Source organism: Bicyclus anynana, chromosome 10 (assembly GCF_947172395.1).
Source record: "Bicyclus anynana chromosome 10, ilBicAnyn1.1, whole genome shotgun sequence".
Taxonomy (NCBI): domain Eukaryota; kingdom Metazoa; phylum Arthropoda; class Insecta; order Lepidoptera; family Nymphalidae; genus Bicyclus; species Bicyclus anynana.
This window is the reverse complement of record NC_069092.1, coordinates 11,902,628-11,926,805: the sequence shown is the minus strand read 5'-3', so window position 1 is coordinate 11,926,805 and position 24,178 is coordinate 11,902,628. Positions and strand designations below refer to the sequence as shown.

Sequence of the window (24,178 nt, the reverse complement as noted above, 5' to 3'; positions counted from 1 at the left end):
GCAGGTTTCCTCACGATGTTTTCCTTCACCGATTGAGACACGTGATATTTAATTTCTTAAAATGCACACAACTGAAAAGTTGGAGGTGCATGCCCCGGACCGGATTCGAACCCACACCCTCTGAAATCGGAGGCAGAGGTCATATTCACTGGGCTATCACGGCTCTTTTATTTGTCCTTATGCTGGAATGATATTACAAGTTTACAAGCCTATATTCATTTTTCTCTTAAAATTGTGTTGTAAGAATCACGGAATGAAATTCCAAAACTATCAATAGTAGGAGAAATGAAGACGCAAATCGTTTTATGGTAAATAATGTTTAAAAGACATTCCAAGGCAACAAAATCTATAATTTATTTACATGAGTAAACCTGCAACACGCACTACTTTGTAGTAATCCTGCTAAGGCTACTTTGTACGAAAGTGGTTAGGAGGTTAGACGTGTTCAACGGTGAATTAATTTCGCTTTTTATAAAGTCGTACATTTAGACTACTTAGACCAGTCGTTTTCAATCAAGTCTTAATCAGATGAATCGATTGTCATTTGGCTTGATTGAAATTCAAAAGTAACCACATTAAATATATCAGCCATCGAAAATTAGATCAATAAATAGTGCTCTAATACATTGTTAAAATAAATTGGATATTTATTTAGTCCGATAGTGTAGAAATCGAAAGTATATCTGAATGTAAGGTTTAGAAAGAAGTTGTAATTGAATAGTTTAGGTGTATCTAATGATATAAGACTTAATAAATTTAGTTTGTTGTTGATAAAAAAATTATACTATTTCATTTAAAAATTGAAATCGGAACTATTTCTAAGATGTTTTTATTAACAAAAAATTTAAACCTTATAAAATTACAAAAAATATAGCCTGAGACGGATATGACGACACTCGATGTGGCGCGACTTGTTTTCATAAAGAGTGGGAGTTAGAGAGTGGGAGCGATCGGGCGGGAGCGACTGAGTTCTGAGTTTTTTGGTACTTAAATATAAAAATACCTACGTATTAATTAAAAATCATATAATTAACTAATTTATGCCTAGTCTAGAAAGAATAATATAACAATATGTTTTACGATAGCACACAGTAATACTTTAATTAAAAAAAACTTATACTCTTTCAAGAACCTCCATTTTCTGTAGACGTTTAAAGCTTTTAAATTACGTCCAACGAACCAGCTGCATTAAAACTTGTATCGTAAGTTAGAGAAATGATTGCCTTTGATTAAACACCTCTGCTGCGTATCTCAGTACATAACAAGTATAACTTGTGATAGTAATGACTAAGATAAATGAAATAGTTCCTTGGATATTTATAAAGGTATCTATGAATAAAATAATAAATATTTATCTTATCCGAAGGAAAAACTGAGGAAATGGATTAATGTTTTTCAATTGTGCGATTCTTAGAATAGTAGTATTAGTAGTATAAATACATAAAAAGATTTATGTAGTGCATTTTATTATATTAATCGCATTCTAACGGCAATAAAATAAGTATAAAAATACTTTATTATGTTACTTTTTATGCCTGTAGATAGGTAGGTACTACAAGGATTTAGAAACATACATACATCAACAGTTTTTTAATTGCGACAAATATTCAAACATTTGCAAATCGATCAAGTAAAAACATACCAAGAAAATACGTGCTTATACTTATATTTTTAATCTTCTTTCTTTTTTGAAAATCAGTTTTTTTTTTATTCTTTACAAGTTAGCCCTTGACTACAATCTCACCTGATGGTAAGTGATGATGTAATCTAAGATGGAAGCAGGCTAACTTGTTAGGAGGAGGATGAAAATCCACACTCCTTTCGGTTTCTACACGACATCGTAGCGGAACGCTAAATCGCTTGGCGGTACGTCTTTGTCGGTAGGGTGGTAACTAGCCACGGCCGAAGCCTCCCACCAGCTAGACCTGGACCAATTAAGAAAACCACAATCGGCTCAGCCGGGGATCGAACCCAGGACCTCCGTCATTAAATCCACCGCGCATACCACTGCGCCACGGAGGCCTTTAAAACAGACATTTAAATAAAAAACATTTTTTAAACATTCTAGAAATCGATTATATCGATTTTTACAACTCAAAAGTACAAGTAGGTAATTTAAAATTTAACAAAGATTTTTCAAAAATTGTTTTCAAAACACAGCACCTAAGACAGCAAAGTTAGTATTGTTTTATTATACTTAGTAAAGATAAACGCAAATCATTACGGTCGATTTAAAGCCGGGTCTTTCATAGCCTGCTGCGCAGTTACAGAGTTATGATCGCACAAACAAACAGATACAAACGGATGCCAACGGCTCGCGGCGTATGTTAGAGAAATGACAGGAGCGTTTGATTAAGCATCCTCCTTGGGTATTATATTGATAGTAGCGAACGCTGTGAGCAAGTACGCAGGAAGTTAAATAAGTCAAGAAAATAACTAAAGTAACCATACCATACTCTCAGAATATCCGTTTTCGAAGTTTGTTAAAAAGAACAATTTCTTTTTCAAAACTCGGTTTTCCAGTTAAAATATATTTTATATTTATTTTCTTTATTTTTCGAAGTTTGTTAAAAAGAAATTTCTTTTTTAAAACTCGATTTTTCAGTTTAAATATATTTTATTTTGTGTAGAAAACGGATATTCTGAGAGTTTAGATCTGTATTTCGTACGACTACGTACGTTATGTGCACGTAATGTTTTTTTCCTTCTTTTTTTATCACTTATAAACGAGCAAACATCACAGCAAAAGCATGCGATTCTCTTGTTGTTAAGTGATTACCACGGCCCATAGTCATTCGGAGCACCAGAGGTATTTTTAATGCGTTCCCGGCCTTTGAGGAATTCGTTTATCCGTCCTTTATATAACCCCATAGTAGGATAGCGTGAAAACACCATATAAGAGGTTTATATTTTGTCAATTTTATAAGCAGCAATATTACAGTCACAAAAAAGTGTGTTATTTAAATGTATTGGGAAATATTACAAAAAAATAAAATAAAAGGCAGTGTTTTTTCTTTAAAATAATATTTTGAAAATTTTATTTCGTGTTATGTACTTTTTCGCCTTAGTTCGTTTAGTATGTATAACTATCACTACTGATGATTGTGATTAAAATTTTATGTACATTTAGATATCATGAAACAATAGGGATGATGACATTTTTTTAATTATATAAATTAGGAGTATGCTAATAGTAAAGCAATTTTGTAAAGTAACAGGGTATCTGTAATCATCACTTTCGGAGCTACAGGGATTTTAAGGGTCAGATTTGCGGTGCTGACGCGGATTCCCGAAAAGCGCCCTCATACAATGGTACGATTTTATGACGTCGTAGGTTCATAATGATCATTAGATTTCTATGGGCGGTCTAACAAAACTACTAACATCTTTTTTATTTGTGCGTTAATGTTTATAGTTCATTTATAGAAAAATGTCATATTTAATGTAAGGAAGCTAAAACTGTATCAATTTTCATCTAATTACGATAAAAGATTTTTAATAGATTTTGAAATTTTATAATCTTATTTATTTTGCAAATATCCAGTCAATCTTTGCTTTTATGTATAAATTAGATCACATTGGCCATATTTACCCGAATGTATGAATGTATTCAAACGTAGTTATCATCCCTATTCACGGAGTCATCGTAGGTAGCAAAAATGTACATGTATGTATTTCATACTACATTACATTTATAGAATGAACAAGAGACGTGTAGTTAACTATAAGCGAATACCATCATAAACATTGTACAGATATGGTTATTACTGTTGGTATATGGTTATTGTTATTTACAAACTTATTTTACCATACATTGCATACAAGCACAACGGGTTTATAGAAAATTATTCAAGTGGCCTTTTATATGTATGTATTAATGTTACACGTATTATTGTATCTGCAATATAGAAATCTTAATAAATATGCAATAGAAATGGCGTGTTCCATTGCAAACTATTTAGATGAGTCTCGCAGATGCAAAACTGGATATGATTATTTTATTTATGACAACCTATTCTAAAACACGATACTAAAACACAAAATATTGACATTTAAAAAAAATGTGTATGTTTGTCAGGGCTAATCTCTTGAAAAGCTGGATCGATTTTAATGGGACTGTCACTGGAAGATAACACTTTATACAGTGACATATAATTTGCTGAAAACTGAATTCCGCGCGGACGAAGTCACTGGCATCTGCTAGTTTTTAATAAAAGCATACAAATGTTATTATGACAATTGTCAAACCTGTTTGGACCATCGTTGTGCCTGAAAAAATGGCTCGCGAATCATCAAATATCGAAAAATCTCGTCTTTACGTAGTTTACGCATAGTTTACCCACGATAAATGTTTTTATCTGTCTATTAACTTCTTTATATACGCCATTTCTATTGCCATGTGATTAATATTTCTATGGTCTGTCACCACGTTAAACACAAGCGGTTAGGGAGCGCAACAAGTCGCTAGATTCGGCGCTGGCGAAGGAATTTAGAGCTGTGTCGAAACGCAAGGCCACGATTGGTATTTCATATCTAGTAACATTAACGATTGCCGATTATTTTATTATTAAAATAGAATTATTTATTTAATTCTTAATTGAATATTAATGCAGTTGCCAGCGGGTTGGTATTGTGTTTAAATCTTTTTTCTTTTCCTATACTCGGAAACAGTTTTTCCTGGATGGAATGTATTCTATTCGTATGATGTCATGATAGTTTTTTACATTATTTGGGACTAGCATTAACAAGACCGCCATCACACTAATCACTATTACACTAATCACACTTCACACTAATATCACATGACATCACACTAGTGACACTATTGTAGTATAAAGGCGAACGTTTGTGTGTGTCTGTAAGTTCCTCCTTTACGCTGCGGCTGAAACGATTTGGCTGAAATCTTTCATGGAAATAGATTTTTTCTGGATTAACAACTACGCTTCTTTTCATACCGGAAAATAAATGTTATATAAAATATGTTAACCATATCTAATAGTTCTAAGCTTATTAACCAAATTTATTTTCTTTAATTTAAGAACAAGTTAATTATATTATTATTAGGTGTGAAATGACAACTGATTTATACCCTCAATTTGAATTTGTTTGTTGGTAAACAGTACTCATCAAGAAAGGCTGCAGTATAGGTATGTAATATCCGAAGGCAAACAGTCTTCCGGGAATAGAAGAAATATTCCTAAGCCCAAAGTTTCTCATGGATAAACGAAGCTAAAACTATGTGTACCGGTTCATGACCATTTCAGCTTTGCCTGCGTCAAGCTACGAGTTTGCATGTCAACTTGGTTGGTCATTTCTGATCACTCTGATAGGTGAAGTCCAAGTCAGTAATCCTTTGGTATTCAAATATTACTGAAACCGTCTTTGAATACCTTTGATAGGCAGGTGATGAGTTTCTACGGCGCTGTGAGGCGATTGTAGATTTTCAACCGACGAAAACAAACTGAAGGTAAACAATTCGACATATATATTTTTTATATATGAACACGTGTAAATTTTTACTGATTTTTTTAGTTAGTAAGAGTATATTTCGATAAGGTCCCATTTAAATTTGGAAAAAGAAATCTAACCCTATAGGTATATGTAAAGTATTTGTTATATTATATTAGTTAAGTATCCATTAAATGTAAAGTAAAATCACGCTTAACTTTTTATAGTGTAGTCCGATTTTGATAATTCTTGAAGGGCTTGGCAACTCTTTCAAAGTGATCAATAGGTAGAAAAACAAATGTTATTTTTCCCTTTTTAGTTTCGTAGGTACGTTAATGTTTTAAAATCAGTTGTAATTTAAAAAAAAATATTTTCTTTAACTCTGATACTTGAAGTAAACGCACGTATGTCAAGGCTACTACGTATCAAGATTTTATTTTAGTGTTAAACTTGCTTTTTGTTGGCCTAACCGGGCCTCAACCCTCATGGTATGGATCTATCTCATTGTCAGTAAGTATAATTACCACTGAACTAATATACACTAAAAAGCTTCTAAGTAAGCGGTTTCGTTGCATAACACCAAGGATATATCACTTAGCAACGGTAAAGCCTATCAAGTATCAATAAACGATTTAATTCCACATAATTTATTATTCCATAATACCATCGCAAGATTATGAAACAGTAATTATCGCAACCATTACCGTTCCGTTCAAGTTTTAACTAATTAAAGCAATAACTATAGTTAATGAATGAGCCATTTGAGATCGCGCATGATTTATACGCAACCAATAACATTGATATTAAATAAACTCACATTATAGGCAGTGCCGGGTACCACCCGCCGCGTGAGGCTGTTTATGTGACAGGTGTGTGATTTTTAGGCTTTAAAAGTTACCGTTTTACCGCTATCCGTTATCTTTTACTTACATCTTCACACAGCGTTTATTGCACATTGCCACAACAACTGCGCGGCTGTTACAGTATCTAATACCAACTGTAACAGTCGCATACAATGCATTTTTGGATATCAGAAAATATATGTCACACCAGAATGAAATAATTGGCGACAATACAAAATTATTTTACAATCCCCGGCAAAAGTACTATTACTAAGTTAATTACACTCACGATAGTTTAAATTCTAAAAAAGTACCTACTATTTCTACTTATGGTAAAATTAAAGGTTTTTTTAAACCTATGTTCCTTTTTTGAATTCCTGACAACGTGTACGAATTCATACCTAGTTTAACATTAAATTCTAAAATTCAAATTTCTGATGGATTTAGAAAGTAAGATCTCTGGAACTATGATAATTTCTATAATTTGCGATGAAATATAGTGTTTTTTTGGAAACAGTTTAAAAATTCGTTCTAATTGTCGCTCTAAATCTCGTTGCGCTGTATTAATGATAAAAATATTTTTTAATATCAGACACAAAGTACCTATTTGAAATATTTGAAATACAGTAAGTCTGCAATACTGTAAGTGGAAGACCGCCTGAACCACAACGTGGATACTAGGCATTTCTTAACTGCGGTTGACGTTTCCAGCTCTTGCGGCCTCTGTCGCAATCTGCAAAAACTTATATTGGTCTCTTATACCCTTCCCACGATCCCGCACCTAATATACACAGTAACTTGTTTCTATTAAAGTCTTTATCATCAATTACGACAGCCTAAATCCAAAGTCCGATTAAAAATACTTTCCTGTGTGATTTTTAGTATGAGCCTGACAAATCTCAGAATCTGTCAGCGATGAATAATGTAGACTGTTATGAACGGGTATTCATGAGAACAGTCGAAGTGGGTTGGAAAGTAGTCAAGCATTACAGTATTTTGGTCTGAAATTGAACAACGTTCAGTAAAATCTTATGGAAATGATCTAGTATCAAAATAAAGTAAATCTTCGTGGAGAATACCAAAATTTTATGGATATTCGTTTTTACCCGACTGCAAGAGGGGTTATGTTTTTCGCACGTATCTTGTACGTATGTATGTATGTAATATTCTTTATTACCTCATATCTTCCTAACCACTGAACGGATTTACGTAATTAGGATATCGTTAGATTTGTCTCAATAACCCAAGTGTTCTTAGATAGGTGAAACTAAAAAAAAATAACAAGACGACTGTGAGACGCCATAGACTCGAGGTGTTTGAGGGTTTGTTTCTATACTAAGTATACCTACAATATTCAAAGAAAATAGGTGGCTTTAACTTGTACTATTATGTATTATGTGGCATAGAGTAATGTCTATCTCTATTTAAATATTTTGAAGTAGTCTACTTAGACTTTACTTCAACATGACATAACGCTTAGGTATACTAGTACCTACATTATAATATGTAGGTTTAGGTGCGTACATTCAAAAACTAACATATATTTTACCACCCGTTGCGTTAATGACCGTGTATGAGACAGATGATATGCGTTTTGTTCGAAAACCATTTTTATGTAAAATAGACTGTATGAAAAGAATATATTTGACGTAATTTTAAAATATTATGTGCTTTCCTATACATTCTACTAGCAAACACTTCTCTAAAAAAACTCATTCATAACAATAATAATACACACACATTTTTACACACGCACACAATATATTTAGATGCGAAAGGTCACGAAAATCGAAATACCGCTTGACGTTCAAAGATGAATTTTGGAAGTTTATAGATAGACTTTGATTTCCTTGTCAGCTCTTCTCAACAGGACCTGCCTTCTGAACCGCTGGCAGTCTTTAGCCAAACTTGACGTTTCAATAGTGTTTGTAAACTAAGCCTACTTGAAATAAAACAATTTTGAATTTCGTTTGAGATAGAAGAGGTCCGCTAAGAACGAATTTTGCGAAACGGCCGGATTAAAGAGCTCTAAGGGCAGACAAAGTCTCGGGCGTCTGCTAGTATTCGTATATGTGAAGCTTTTTTAGAAAGTACGAACTTTATCCGAGCGGGTAAACTTTTACAAGAGCAGTAATGTTATACGTCACTGGTAATATTATGATTCGACCACAAGTTACAAGAATATTTTCACGTAGAAGTGAAAGTAAACCATAAACATGGGTTTTGAATGTCTGCCCGAATACCACATACTTAGATAACTTGTGATTTGGTAAGATTTTGAATCCAGTTTTATTAAAAAAAAAAAACTAATACATAATTGAAAAGTCATTAAGTATTAGTTTGAAGAAGGTTGAAACGAAACGCATGAGTAAGGTTAAATTTATGTTACTACAAGAACCTAAGCGAAAATATTTATACTAATTTTATAAAGCTTAAGAGTTTGTTTGTTTGATTGAACACACTAATCTCAGGAACTACTGGTCCGATTTGAAAAATTTTTTCAGTATTAGATAGCCCATTTATCGAGGAAGGCTATAGGGTATATTTTATCCCCGTATTCCAACAGGAACGGGAACCATGCGGGTAAAACCGCGCGGCGTCAGCTATTTTTAAATAAGTTGATCACGTTTAGATACTTGTGGTCTAGACTTGTAATTTTATGTCTTAGTTCTTTATTAAAATTAAGTTATTTACTGTTATGTCTTTTAGACAAACGAATTTTAAAACAGGTCGTACCGTTAAGATGTTTATTTATATTGATATCCTACTAATATTATAAACGCGAAAATTTGTATGGATGTATGTTTATTTGGATGTTTCATACTCTTTAACGGCGCAGCTACTGAACCGATTTGGCTAAAATTTGGAATGAAAATAGATTTTACTCTGGATTAACACATAGGCTACTTTTGGATTTATAAAAAAACTAGCGGACTCGCTCAAGCTTCGCTTTGACTTATTAATTTATTTATTTGCACTTCTTCCCTATCCCTACCTTACACTACCATACTCCTACCCCTACCCCTACCCTACCCCTACCCTACCTCTACTCTACCCCTACCCTACCCTACCCTACCCTACAACTACCCTACCACTACCCTACTCCTACCCTATCCCTATACCATAAACCTACCCTACCACTACCCTACCCTACCCCTACCCTACCCCTACCCTACCGCTACCCTACCCTATCCCTATACCATACCCCTACCCTACCACTACCCTATCCTAGGATTTAGGGGTTTGAAAAATAGATGTTGGCCGATTCTCAGACCTACTGAATATGCACAAAAAATTTCATCAAAATCGGTCGAGCCGTTTCGGAGGAGTTCAAGTTCGAACACCGCGACACGAGAATTTTATATATTAGATTAGATAAAAACACGCGGACAATGTCGTGGGTGTCCGCTAGTATATGGATAATTTGTATTAAAATATACTTAAATTACATATTATATGAAAATGTTTTCGACAAACATCTGTAAGTATACCATGTACCTACTATATACACACTCGAATAAATTTTTAAATATATTTTTGGATAGCTTGAGTTCTTTCATGTCAATGAACCAAATCAAGACTCAATTACTAACTGGTCTAATATACCAATTAGTATTGTACTTGGAATTAAACAATCTGACAAACTTTTTGGTTTATTATAAACATATAAATAAATGTAAAAAATAAATATGGACTTAATTTAAATTTTGATTCAAATTATGAAATTATATAATATCTTAAGACACATCAACCCGTCAAATTAACTCGTCTTAAACTATGACAGTATATTCCATAAAACAGCTTAATATAGACTACAAAACACACAAAGTGAAGTCATTAAGTAATTTAACAAAAATGTCATCCACGCAGCCCAAACATACATCAACCAGTTTTAATGCAATTCTCGTATTTATTCGTCCCCACATTTCAAGCCTTTCGCAAGTATAATCTAGCTTGCAGATAGATGTAAAAAGTCGCTAAAATAGGCGTAATTTATGACAAATTAAATCCGCATTCTATGGCCTAACTGGTCGTCTCGTTAGTTACAACATGGAACCTACATTTATGCCAGTGCAAACTATAGACTATTAGCTATTTAGTATGAGCGTAATAAACCTACATAGCTTCGGTTCAAATTCATTCGACGAGGTGAATATTAACCGAAGAAGTTCGACAACATTTTGTACGGATTTATGCTAATTATACCAATATTATAAAGAGGTAAAGTTTCTGGTACTGTATCTGGTATTCTCTAAATCCACTAAACCGATTTTGAAAAGATGATCAAACCAGATCAAATAATACAATTAAATCTGTAAAGGTATACCAAATTACTTATTAGTTAGACCATAAAATAATTTGCAGGGAAGTGATTGTAACAGAAAGAGGTTTGTAGTACGCCAAAAATGCAAATAAGTCGAGCTATTGTAGATAGGTATGCGTAAGTTTAGTGATTAGCTTGGACATTCACTAATACAAATAGAAAGTGAAACAGGAAGGTAACCTAAAAGGGATACTATGCTTAGAAAACAACTTAGAAATAAAGTACTGATTAAAAGAAAAAGATAATTTAAGTACTTAATTAAGGAATTACTTACGCAATAATTACTCCGAGGTGCTAGCATTCCCTAAACCATCTGTTCCATTGGGCCATCTGAAAAAGAAAATATTTGTTAGTGTTTTTAACAATACACAATATTGAAGCCCGCAATATCTGACAACCTGGGCCGGAAATTACGGATTTGGTTACCATTCCCAAACCCTTTGATCTATGTTCGTGTTCTCTCCCAAAAATCTTCACGAAAAATTAATTGGGAAATATTGATCATATTACAAAAGTATGGCTAGTGTTCTTTTATAAAAAACCTGACTGAGCTATATGCGACAACTAATCAGGAGAATTCTTTAAATTAACTGCCTAGTTACAAGATATATTAAAGCCTAAGATCCTTATAAGGCTGACAGTTATAATCTCATCAGAATTTAATATGAAGATACTCTGGATCATAGACTGTCCGTAACAAAAATTATCGATGTCATTTGTGATAATATATGACATCTGCCATCTTTTTTACTTGACCAGCTCGATGATCTACACTTCTTGATTTATTAATCGTTCATTGATGCATACATTGCAAAATGCTTTCAAAAATTCAATTTATCAACAAATTAAAATTCTCACTTGAAATTTTGAAACTCCAGAAGTTAAGACACAGAACAATACACAGAAGACCTTAGGCAATACACAGGCACCTTGATATCAACAACACAACATTGCACTAAAGATCGAATCGCTTTCTTAGTAGCCGGATAAAAAGGTACTGCAGGCTGAGGTCAGCTCCCAAGATTGTCTGCCCACAATGGCCAATTGTGAGAAGAATCGCCAAGACAATAGCCAACTTAGTAATTAGCGACTAATTAAATATTTATTTAAACACAACAGCAACTGCATTGTTATACGCATCTTATTTATTTACTGAATAAATAAACATTGGTGACTGTGCTGTGTGTGGTAGCTCTACCACACACACACAGTTCTAGGGTCAGTTATTTTAGTGTGTGACTATGATTTTAGATCAGTGCTGAGGTCTGCGATGTTATCAATAGATTATATTATCTGAACGAAAATAAAGAGATGGTTGTCCAACTCAGGACCTACCTACCTAGGTCATACTCGTATAGTCCAGTTAGGTAGGTTCAATTTCGAGAAAGAGGTGAACCGCCGAATCAAACTCAGCTGGGCAGCATTCGGGAAACTTAGCGATATATTTTCGTCCGAAATTCCTCAGTGCCAAAAGTCTTCGAACATTGCGTGTTGCTAGTGATGACCTATGGTTCCGTTGGTTGCTAATGATGGGCCTCATAGGAAGGCTCAGAGCGGGCGATGGAACGAGCTATGCTTGAAGTGTCTCTGCGTGATCGAATCAAAAATTAGGAGATCCGTAGAAGAACTAAAGGCATAGGTCAACAAGACTACGAGTAAAACCTACGATCTTGCATATTTCATAATATCCAATCGTGTGAGGTATTTTAAAAGCAAACAAAAAATTTCTGACATATTTAGAGTTACAGCAATGGAGTATGAAAATTAGTGCAAACTACCCAACATAGGCTTATAGAAAGTAGAAAATCCAAATACATTAATATTTTGAAGATATATTTTAAGAACAAACTTTACATTCACAAATATTCTAACATTATTTACATTAAAGGTTCCACGTTATGGCTTTATCAGATCATAGGCATCGATACCAAAGCTTAAAGATCACCAACTTTATTACCATTTTTTACAAAAGAATGACCTGAAAGCGTAAGCGAAACTCAAAAGTGGGCGTGGGAACTGGTTTTATAAGAGTCGCTTACTCATTGGTGCGTAAGTTTCGGTTGGTATGATCTTGCCTTTTATCGCTACTAGTTGTGAAATAGGTTATGAATTAAGTGAAGTGATTCTGGTGAAATGGAGACACGTTTACTACATACTACAACTACATTAAAAAGACATAAAGCTCAGAAGGAAATAATAATAAATAAACTATTTCATGCAATTTAATGTTTAGTGCAAAAACAATTCGGCACATATTAAATGAAATTGATCTAACAACTCTGGATACAAAAATCTAAGCATTATGTTAGAGAAACCATTGAATTAGAATTAAATATCTCACTACTTTAAATGATATTAAAAGTTGTCAAAAATCTAATAAGAACGTTGTAACTGATATAGATAAAACAACCATCCAGGTAAAACCTTAAGATATATTTCTATAAAAATCCATTGAACTCATTTGATAACTTAGATACCAAAACACACGACACGAACACTAAACATTAACACATATGCATCGAGTTATAATATGATTCTAACTTAAGTAATAAAAAACTAAAATTTTATGTCAAGAAATGCTTCAACGTAAAGTCGATTAACATCTGACTACGGCACATATTTAAAGTGAAAACACAAATCTACATTCTTCCTGTTTTCATTAAAAACAAAATCACCAAGTTGACAACACACAACATGGAAATCCAAAAAAAACATAGCAATGCACTTCTCAAAACTTGTACCTACGTGGGCGGATGGGAGTGACAAGAAACGAAATCAGTTGAATAAATATGAACAGGTTGTTAGATAAACTACATTGAAATCATTGTGTTGGACAATCTAATCGACAAATCACATTAGCGACATGTCGTACGACAGAGTCGCTGCCGTGCCCTGACATTGTACTGTATCTTCAGATACAGTGTCGTAACACGTAAATGAGTTTACATATACCTAAGTACTGGCATTTCAATATTTTTTGGGACTTAAATATACTGAGATGAGCATTAATAATAATATACACTGTGTTCCAACTGGTTCTCTTCTTCTGCCAACTGGATCTCAACAATTAAAGGTTTTTAAGATACAGTGTTTAGTAACGGTACGGCAAAGAGTCTGTTCTCTGTTTTTAATAACGTAGCTTCATAAAAAGTACGAGAACAACAATTTCTTTTTTCATTTTATCTCTATAGCCTAAACGTAATCGAGAAATCGTTACATATACGTCATTTATAAACTGCGAAATAAATTATATTTTAAATCAACGCAAATCAAACACATCCTTTACATTCGTGTAAACCTTCTATAGAAAAATATTCTATATTGAAAAAAAAAAACATTTTATAACATATGACCAGCTGCTGCTCTCACGATTTTTATCTTCCTATACAATATTCATGTGGATAAATCAGCGTTCTGACATTTTTATTTCTAACTTCTGCAAATGTTAAACCGCGATATTTTTTAAATAAGTTTCCTACATTATTATATTTCTTTTTCAAATCCTGTATCTTGTGTTAAATACGTAGTAGCGAAGTATCCGCCCGACTGTCGGCTCGATAATATTTAAGTCTAACCTTTGAGCTTTTTTACAATTTCAGCATATCTAAAATCAACTTCAAATTCCTTTTAAGGTCTTGCGTCAGCCTAATATTCCGTTTTCCAAAAATGGATTGTTTCATTTCACTAGACAAAAAGTTTTAAATCAGAAGGTCCATCGTGTGTTCAAACAACCACTAATAGAACAACACTTGCATAATCGCCAAGCAACATAGAAGTGTGTTTGGACACTTGAAATCCTGTTAATCTGCACAATAGGACAGGATGACAAATTGTGGATTGAACAATACCAAATGACTGTCTCCTAAGGCATTAGGTATATTTGTTGCTACATCATAATGTTATCTGAGATAAGAATATGCATTAATAACAATAAAGTAACTTGTGCATTTGAAGTTTACGAGTATTAGAGAAGAGATAAAAATAATGAACATCTCCATAACGAGTGAAGTGAGAAGAAGACATATGTGTGTACTATATATCTACATATGGTAATTTGATTACTTAATCTTCATTAATTTTAATTTATAAAGTAATTTTAGGTTGGGTATGTGAACCGATGACATCAAGTTACCAATCGAGTTACAGGGAGTCGCTAGATTTTAGCGATTTAAAATCATGTTGTTTGGAAGTTTTTACAAGAAGCTCATGTTGACTTTTTTTATCAGACGACAGTGATGATGAATTAATGAATGATTTTAAACTCACTAAAAGTTGATTAAGACCAAACTTTACAATTACAATTCAACTGATCCTTATTTAAACGTTTTTTTGAGTCTGATATATTAAAGAGTAAGGCGTTTAAGGCGTAAAAATTTGAAATGTGTTTATAGGACATGATTGTCAAAAGATGTTTACTGTGGTATTAGTTACCCTATTAAACAGACACGCGACTATTATTATGAATACACAGGTATTCCAATAACAGCGGAAGACGATCGTGAACTAAAAATTATCGCCCGTGAACAAAATAATAACAAGCCATTGTCATCAATTAAAGTTACAATTCTGCTAGCTGCAAGTTTATTGCAGTCAGCAAAACACGCATACCAATGTCATCGAACTATTTAAATTACAGACGGGAAGCCTGTTAACCACCAGGTCTGTACTACTATCATTATTAGCAATAATGTGATAATAGGGAACCGGTAGACCTATTGCTGGCCACGCAACGTACTTAAGTGTGATTAAGATTCCATTTCTTAAACAATTAAGCTAGGTAATTATACTTTATTTATATTTATATTTTTAATAGCCAGTGCACTTTTGAAATACAATAAATTTTCCTAGTTAAGTATATTTTTATGCGACAAAATTAAAGCCTTAGAAAATGCACCCTACATTTACGAAATGCAAATTTTTGGCGCCTCAATGCAATGTTGTGTTATGAAAGATATGATTAGTGGTAAAACTAAAGGCAACCAAGATTTATCATAAATGTAATATACTGTAATTATAATCAGTGTTCTTGGAAAAATATGCAGTTTTAAAGGCAACGGGTATTTGATTAAGATCAGATGAATCATCATCAGTCCATCAACTAGTACCTACTGTACAAATAAGAACAATTTAATTCATAACCTCATATATCGATGCAATAACATAACGAAAAATATTTTTCCCTCCTTATCTTAAAATGTCTTCGTATAGTTTAAGTCTTTCATGTTTGATCACATGATTTTGGTCGAGTAACAAAATAACAAATCAGAGCTGAATCAGGAGTACCTACCCGCTTCTAATAATTATATGAAGCATTTATATAAAATTATTTCTTAAATGTTTAAGCAAATGATTTTGGCCGGGTAACAAAATAATAAATCAGAGCTGAATCATCAAGAGTACCTACCTGCTCCTAATAATTATATGAAGCATTTAAATATAAAATTATTTCTTAAAAGAACTGTTAAACTGGTTTTTTGTACCTTGATGTCGGAAGATTTTATTAGCGGTAGCATCTTTTAAGCCGACACAAATACATTGCGTGTTGAATCAGAAATTAATTACTATTAAATCTGATATATATACAACTAAATAATATCCTTACAATAACTTTAAATAAACTGAAAAAAATCATTGTTAAAAGAAAATTATTATTACTGCCTACCCTCCAATTTAACCAAAAAATAACCTACTTAAAACCTCATATTTAAAACCACGATTGTACTTACATAACAATTTTCAAAATGTTTACGTAAATCCAGACAAATAACACTTCACTAAAACAATTCCACCATCAAAACCGCACTTAAAACACTTAAAAAGTATCCATAATACATTAACCGAGATTTCAGTACCAATAACAGCAATTAAGATTCGCGAAACAGTATCAATCACTAAAAGCCGTTCGTAATCGAGTCCAGTTATTGCCTTATTGCATAAACCACGTTAAGCTTGTGAAAAAATACAGTCCATATCATATCGGTTCGATGTCCGATCACTTGGCCACTCACTTTTTGCTAGAACACGTGTTACGTACGCAAGCGTTGCGTTTACACTGGCCACTGACTGAGCGACTGCTGTGACTGATAGACAACCAAACGGAAATTGATTGAAAAATTACCTGACGTAATTAACTTAGTAATTGACGGTTTTGATTAAGTAACAATTATGTCGCTTTATACTTTAAAATTATATGTTTATGTCAAACAGAATTTGACCTGCTTTCGCGTGAGTTTTAATTTGTTCTTCATCATAATTGTTACATGGCTATATCCACTAAAATTGATTAAATAAGTATTTATAACTTGGTTGGTTCCGTGGTTAGCCTCCGTAGCTTCGGATTCGAGTCCCGGATCGGGCGATGTAATACTGAGCTTTCTTTCTTTTAAGAAAGATTCAGTAAAAATCACAACCTGGTTGGGATGGTGTCCCCCTCGTGCCACGAAAAGCACGTTAAGGCGTCGGTTCCAATCATTATTATCATCTGGAGGTCTATTCTGTGCTTTGTGTAACTCGCAAGTGCGATTTTCAAATTTACCTGTAACTTTCTCTATCTATAGTATCGTGTTAGACAGAAATAGATGTGAATTCGAAACTCGCATTTTACAAAACTTTGATACGGAATAGTCTTGTTAAAGATTTTAACATAAGCCCTCCAATCTGCATTTGAGAAGCGTGGTGGGTCTAAGCTCCATATCCCTTCTCCTATTAGGAGGGAGACCTGACCCTGTAGTGATAATCATCATCATCATATCAGCCGATGGACGTCCACTGCAGGACATAGGCCTTTTGTAGAGACTTCCAAACATCACGATCCCGAGCCGCCTGCATCTAGCGAATACCTGAGACACGCTTGATGTCGTCAGTCCACCTGGTGGGGGGTCGACCAACATTTGGCTTTCTAGTGCGGGGTTGCCATTCCAGCACCTTGAGACTCCAACGTACATCGGCACTTCGAACCATGTGCCTTCCCATTGTCACTTCAGCTTCGCGACTCTTTGAGCTATGTCGGTGACTTTGGTTCTTCTGCGGATCTCCTCATTTCTGATTCGATCAGAGACACTCCTATTGCTCGATCTATCGCCCGCTGTGTGACTTTGAGCCTGAAGTGTGATAATAAGGCCGTCAAAATAGGCTGATAAAGATGATATGATGAATATTCCATTCCAAGTTCATATACGAGTAGTTTAAATAGATATTACGCAATGTAATTGCTTCTATGTAAGGTAACGACCGCAAGGCGCAAGTCATCTCCCGAGTCTATTATAATTTTCCATATAATTCTTCTTGTATGAATCTGTTTACTAACAAGGCATTCATGGCAATCACTATGCTTCATCATTGACAACGCATGTTCGGCTCACTGCTTAATTTCTTAAAATGCACGTAACTGAAAAGTTAGAGATGCATGCCTCGGACCGGATTCGAACCTACGCCCTCTGAATCGAAGGCAGAGGTCATATTCACTAGACTATCACGTCTCTTGACTATGCTATTATACCCTATTTTTATTAGTGTTATTTTTTTAAATATTGGTTTTCGTTATACTGGTTTGTCGCTTTACGAGTAGACACATTATAGATATTCTACTTTCGAAAGACTGTTTAACTTTGTAGTAGTAACCTGACAGAAAAATAAGTTTGTGTGCAAACTAAAGGAACGTCAACACAACAGAAACTTGTTGTTATGCTAGCCACATACTGTCAATTATTCCCAGGTTTCTGTAGCACCCACGACTTTAATTGATCGTGTGTTGGTCACTGCGTACATGACGGCTCGACTTAAGCCAGCCAGCAGTGGTTGCTGCCGTTTTCACTGCAGAAACGTGAGAATAATTGACCGTCAATGGGGTCATTAGATTATTTAGAACTACCAGACTCCCCGCAGACTCACGCGTGTAGCTCCCTTTCCTGTCAGAACACGGGGATAAAATATGTTACCTTTGTTACTCGGTGAAAATATAGCCTTCAAATGATTTAAGATTGTTATTTAAATCAGTCAAGTAGTTTTTGAGGTAAATCGTAACAAACAAAAAGCTAATATTAGCTCTTCGTGATATTAGTTTAGATGATACAGGGGAGGGGAACATCGAAATAGAAAAAAAACCGTTGATTAGCAACTACTCACAGATCGATAATAATTTTCTGTTTTCCACACAAAAGCTATAAATCTATATTATACTAATATTATAAAGAGGTAAAGTTTATGGTATTGTAGAAGTAATCTCTGGGATCTACTGAACCGATTTTGAAAATTCTTTTACCACTAGAAAGCTACATTATTTGTGAGTATCATAGGCTTTATTTTATCCTTGTATACTCATCGGGAACTAGACGGGTCGTCGGCTAGTTATTTATAAACATATATTGAGGCTGGGCCATAAAAAAATCATAACAGTAATTAAAATACAACTACCCGCTATTTTCATTTAATTTCATCTTGTCATCATCAATTACTGTAAGAGGTGATAATAACCTGTCGTCGATAAAAAATACTTGAATCATCTACACGTGACTAATAAATATTGATTAGATGTATGAAACAAGTTATTTAAAACAGTTACTGTATAAGTAGATTACCGACTTATTTTTTCTAAAATATAAAATAATTTTATAACTAATTCTTAAATTAGTAGGTATCAGACGTTTCGTTTGATCCGAGAATACAGGAATAAAATATAGCCTATGTCATTCACAAATAACGTGGTTTTCTATTGGTAAAAAAAATTCAAAAATCGGTTCAGTAGATCGTACCCCTACAACTTCACAAACTTTACCTCTTTATAATATTAGAATAGACGAATAGATATTGAAGACTAATTGATATCCACAACTTCGTGTGAATTTACATTTACTGCCCAGTGATAAATCTTTATATTTAAATAATATTCTATTAAATAATATTCTATTCCACCAGATTCGTGATAGCCCAGTGGATATGACTTCTGCCTCCGATTCCGGAGGGTGTGGGTTCGAATCCGGTCCAGGGCATGCACCTCCAACTTTTCAGTTGTGTGCATTTTAAGAAATTAAATAGCACGTGTCTCAAACGGTGAAGGAAAAACATCGTGAGGAAACTTGCATACCAGAGAATTTTCTTAATTCTATACGTGTGTGAAGTCTGCCAATCTGCATTGGGACAGCGTGGTGGACTATTGACCTAACCCCTCTCATTCTGAGAAGAGACTCGAGTTCAGCAGTGAGTCAAATATGGGTCGATAATAATAATAATATTAATTCTACCCATCCAGCAATCTAAAGCTTCAGATTTATAACTATAGTTTAGATTACGATAGGTATATTATAGATCCTAAGGTAGCTAAGGAAATAGTTTATATTGTACTTAACTTTTATTATTTCCCTAGTAATAAAACACATCAAAATGGCATCCCTGATAAAGGGAGACCTTTCTCATCGCTTACGGGTTAACACGGCGACCGGGCCCCAGTGACATTTAAAATGTATAGAAATTCAACGAAGTATTGGAGCCATCCGTGTAGGACAACCACGACAATTCAAGTTCAATAAATCTAGCTTATTTCTATTCATTGTTCGAATTCCTCATCTTAGCTCGTAAAGCTATAATCAATTTTATTCACAATACATGAAACGTCGTAGCTGGGGTTATTTAGGGTCTATTCATAGGAAACGAGAATCTCTTAGTACCCTTAAGTTAATAAGTTTCTATCACGATTACATTCGGAATCCGTACGGTATTTACATGACCCTAGATAATTTAAGATAACTTGAGCCTATTTGTACACCAGCATGACATATTCTAAACTTAATCCGGAATCTTAGCAAATATATAAAGTTCAAAAGTCTCTAAAAAACGTCGTGAGAACTTCTAGGAATCAATTTTAAGAGCATGACAAGGCATTTTGTCGTCCATACAAAGTTTCAAAGTCGACTGGGCGTCCGAAATTCCTCAGTGTTAAAAGACAAGTTCTCCAACAGTGCGTGTGCAAGAGTTCGGAGATTTAGTTGCTAACTATGTGTCTCATAAGAATGCTCAGAGTCACACAGTATCTCTGCGTGATCGAATCAGAAATGAGGAGATCCGCAGAAGAACTAAAGTCACCGAAATAGCTCAACGAGTCGCGAAGCTGAAGTGGTAATAGGCGAGGCACATAGTTCGAGGAGCCGATGGACATTGGGGTCCCAAGGTGCTGGATTGGCGACCCTGTACTAGAAAGCGCAGTGTTGGTCGACCCCCACCAGGTAGACCGACGACATCAAGAGACTCGCAGGGATTCGCTGGATGCAGGCGGCTCATGCAGGCCTATGTCTGGCAGTGAACGTCCATCGATTGATATGATGATGATGACAAGGCATTAGTTTTCAAAAAGCAAAACTTCAAAAATAGATTTTTCTTGTGTACAAAAATATATTTATTTATTAATAACAATTTACTGACGTGACTTAAGTGACGATGCAGTTTTATATTAATTTACTATATAAAAAAAAACCTGTAGTACTGACAAGCAAGTTCAACACACCAAGGTCCAGGAAACCCGTTATCGGGACAACACCGTCACGAACCCTCTGAAACGTGAACTCTTCGCTGTGTTTATATCCTGACGTCGTTCATTGGGTCATCTTCGTGCCGGTTTTTGATCAATCACTTTATTTATGACGTCTGAAGCAATGGCATGGAAAATTGAGGTTAAACGAATGGAAGCGAGCCGAAAACTGGAATTTATAAATGTCACCTTCACTGTGCTATTAAAACTAGCAGACGCCCAGCGGTTTTAACCGCTTAGTTCCCGTGGGAAATCGGGGATGAAACATAGCCTATGTAACCCGCAAATGCGGGGGTGTCTATTGCTATTTAAAATCGGTGCAGTAGATCCAGGGGTTACGCCCTAGAACCTTACAAACTTTACCTATTTATAAAAGAAAGAAAAGAAAGAAAGAAAATTAATTTATTTAAATCTAAAAGTTACAGACAGTCAGTACCCTACCCTTATGACCTTATGACAGCATGTCTGTCTGTAACCCTTAAAAAGAAAGGGTGTACAGTACAGCTCAGTATATGCCATGCACTACATAAAAGCATAATACATGGCGCTGATTTTCATCTGAGAGTTGAGACCCAATAGCTGATTTTCAGCTAATAGATAGGTCATTGAATATTAGCAATGCTGGTATTCAAAATTCATTTAACTTTAACAATTCATCTTAAGGTTCAGCAGTTTCACCGTGAAGTAGGAGCCTAAACTTGAAATATGTAAGAAAGATAAAACAAGTCAAGCCAACAAGAGTAGAAGCAACCTCTAATAACATGAACAAGTGGGATTAACTTAACATGCGACGCATCCATGTCCAATAAATAATGCTAATAACGTGTACATTAATATTAAAGCCATCGGTAAGATAGGGCAATTAATTGGCTTCTCATGTTAAAAGCTCGGTAGGAATATCTCTTACAATATTTTGCAGAATTTCTAATTCCATTATCCATGTTGAATTTAATGGTATACTGTTAACGTTAGTGGACTAGTAATTTTGTTATTTACTTGAATTTAATTTAATTTCCCATGGTTATTATTGTATGCACTGGTGAATTGTTATTAACTTTGCAATCGGAAATGTGTATAATTCAAGCAAAACCGCATACCAGGTGAATTGATTGAAGGTATTATTTTAGTTTGCTACTAAAACGAACAGTTTTAGGAAATAAACAAGTACGTAATATACTTTTGATAGAAATACTTGGACCTTGCTCACGAGATTACCGCCATTCTGATAGTCGTTTCAGTCAATGGTCTTATATCTTCGACCAATACCTTAAGAAGCTCGCGCTTAACTGCTGGATCAAGAGTCGGGTACAGAAGACTGTACTTCTTGAGACGGCACGTATTGTGAGGAGGTTCCTCACTCTGGAGCCCTTACCACCAATTGATTGTGTGTTTAAAATTTTCAATATTTTATTAGCATTGTTAAAATTTAAAAAAAGGACAATTAAATAGATACGAGAAATGAACTGTTGGTAGTATTTCTGTCAACAAACGTTGAAAGTAATCTTCCTATAGAAGACACTAAAGATAGATATGTTTGTGATAACAATTTTAAAATAAATAGACTTATAGATCAGATATGAGAATAAATAAATATTTTAACAACTTAAGCAATGCATTGGAATGAATAATAAAATTATGTCGAGCCTCACTGCATTCATTAGTAATCGATATTGGCCAAAAGGTTCGTGCTCTGATTTGATTTAAAAGTGAAAGGTGTACATTTTTGTAATTTCATTTTTCAACTAATGACCAATTAAGCAATACTTTAATTAAATTATTTACATCAATATGTACGTAACCGGCATTTAATATTTTTTGTATTCATGACTATCTTGCAGCAAATATGTCTCTTTTCTGAGCAATTTTAATTATATATCAAACTTTCAATGCGCCCAAGTGCGAAACCTTTTTTATACAAACTTTTGTAGATTTTTGAAATTACATTAGCATTTGTTTTCAATATGTCTAAGTCAGCTGGATAATAGATTCGTATGATTTAACTTTTAATAAAAAAATATTTAATATCTTTTAGGCACCTACATGAATTTATGTTTTTTTTTTTATTTTTTATTCTTTACAAGTTAGCCCTTGACTACAATCTCACCTGATGGTAAGTGATGATGCAGTCTGAGATGGAAGCGGGCTAACTTGTTAAGAGGAGGATGAAAATCCACACCCCTTTTCGGTTTCTACACGACATCGTACCGGAACGCTAAATCGCTTGGCGGTACGTCTTTGTCGGTAGGGTGGTAACTAGCCACGGCCGAAGCATCCCACCAGCCAGACCAGGACCAATTAAGAAAATCTCAATCTGCCCAGCCAGGGATCGAACCCAGGACCTCCGTTTTATAAATCCACCGCGCATACCACTGCGCCACGGAGGTCGTCAAATATGTGTCTTTATAGCAAATTTCTAGTATTAGTTATTAAATTATCCCCAAAATAATACCTACCTTAATATTATTACACTTTTTTGCAAACATTTCGTATTATTCAATTATATTGCCATTTGTTGTCAAAGTGGCTAAGTGAGTTGCATTCACTGGTTTCGATTTCATTCCCAATACAAAATTGCCGTGTTTCTTTAGTTCAAAGGCGAGGTCGGCACATTTGGCCCGGCACGATAATGTCGCGGTTACAAAAGTCACGCGCCTTGTATAAAATCAGATTTGCGAGCAAAAAATATAGAAACTATAAGCCGAGTAATTTAGTACAATTACTTCGGTGAGCCGTGGAAGTAGGTTTTTTTATTGGTTTTCATTTTAACTAGTTTTGTGGATTGTGTTTTGGCATTTTAACTGTAAATTTGGAATAGTTCGTTCTTTTCTAAAAATAAGATTGGCCCTCATAACTACATAAATAAGTTGCTTTAAAGTTATACCTTAATTCCAAGATAATTCAGTTTTGAGTCGATAAAATGTGTATTGGTTATAAACTATAACCAATAACAACACATTTTAACACATATACTCGAATAGAGTTTATGTACTAGAAGTTACCCTCGATATCAATATCTAATAAGAAAATATTTTGTGCATACGTACA

At 34.2% G+C, this 24,178-nt stretch overlaps 1 protein-coding gene across 2 annotated transcripts in view; it reads right to left on the bottom strand.

Annotated features, from left to right (window-relative positions):
- The window catches only part of LOC112046653 (cadherin-99C), a 166,538-nt gene that overhangs the window by 56,117 nt on the left and 86,243 nt on the right, over positions 1-24,178 (bottom strand). Inside the window, exons 1-2 of one of the 2 annotated variants that reach the window (XM_052883836.1) lie at positions 16,341-16,673; positions 10,889-10,944 (exon numbers count right to left, since the gene is read on the bottom strand). The gene's annotated coding sequence lies outside the window, so the exon portion shown is untranslated. Of the gene's footprint in view, positions 1-10,888; positions 10,945-16,340; positions 16,674-24,178 lie in introns of those variants that run through there. The other variant, XM_052883834.1, reaches the window with a different exon arrangement.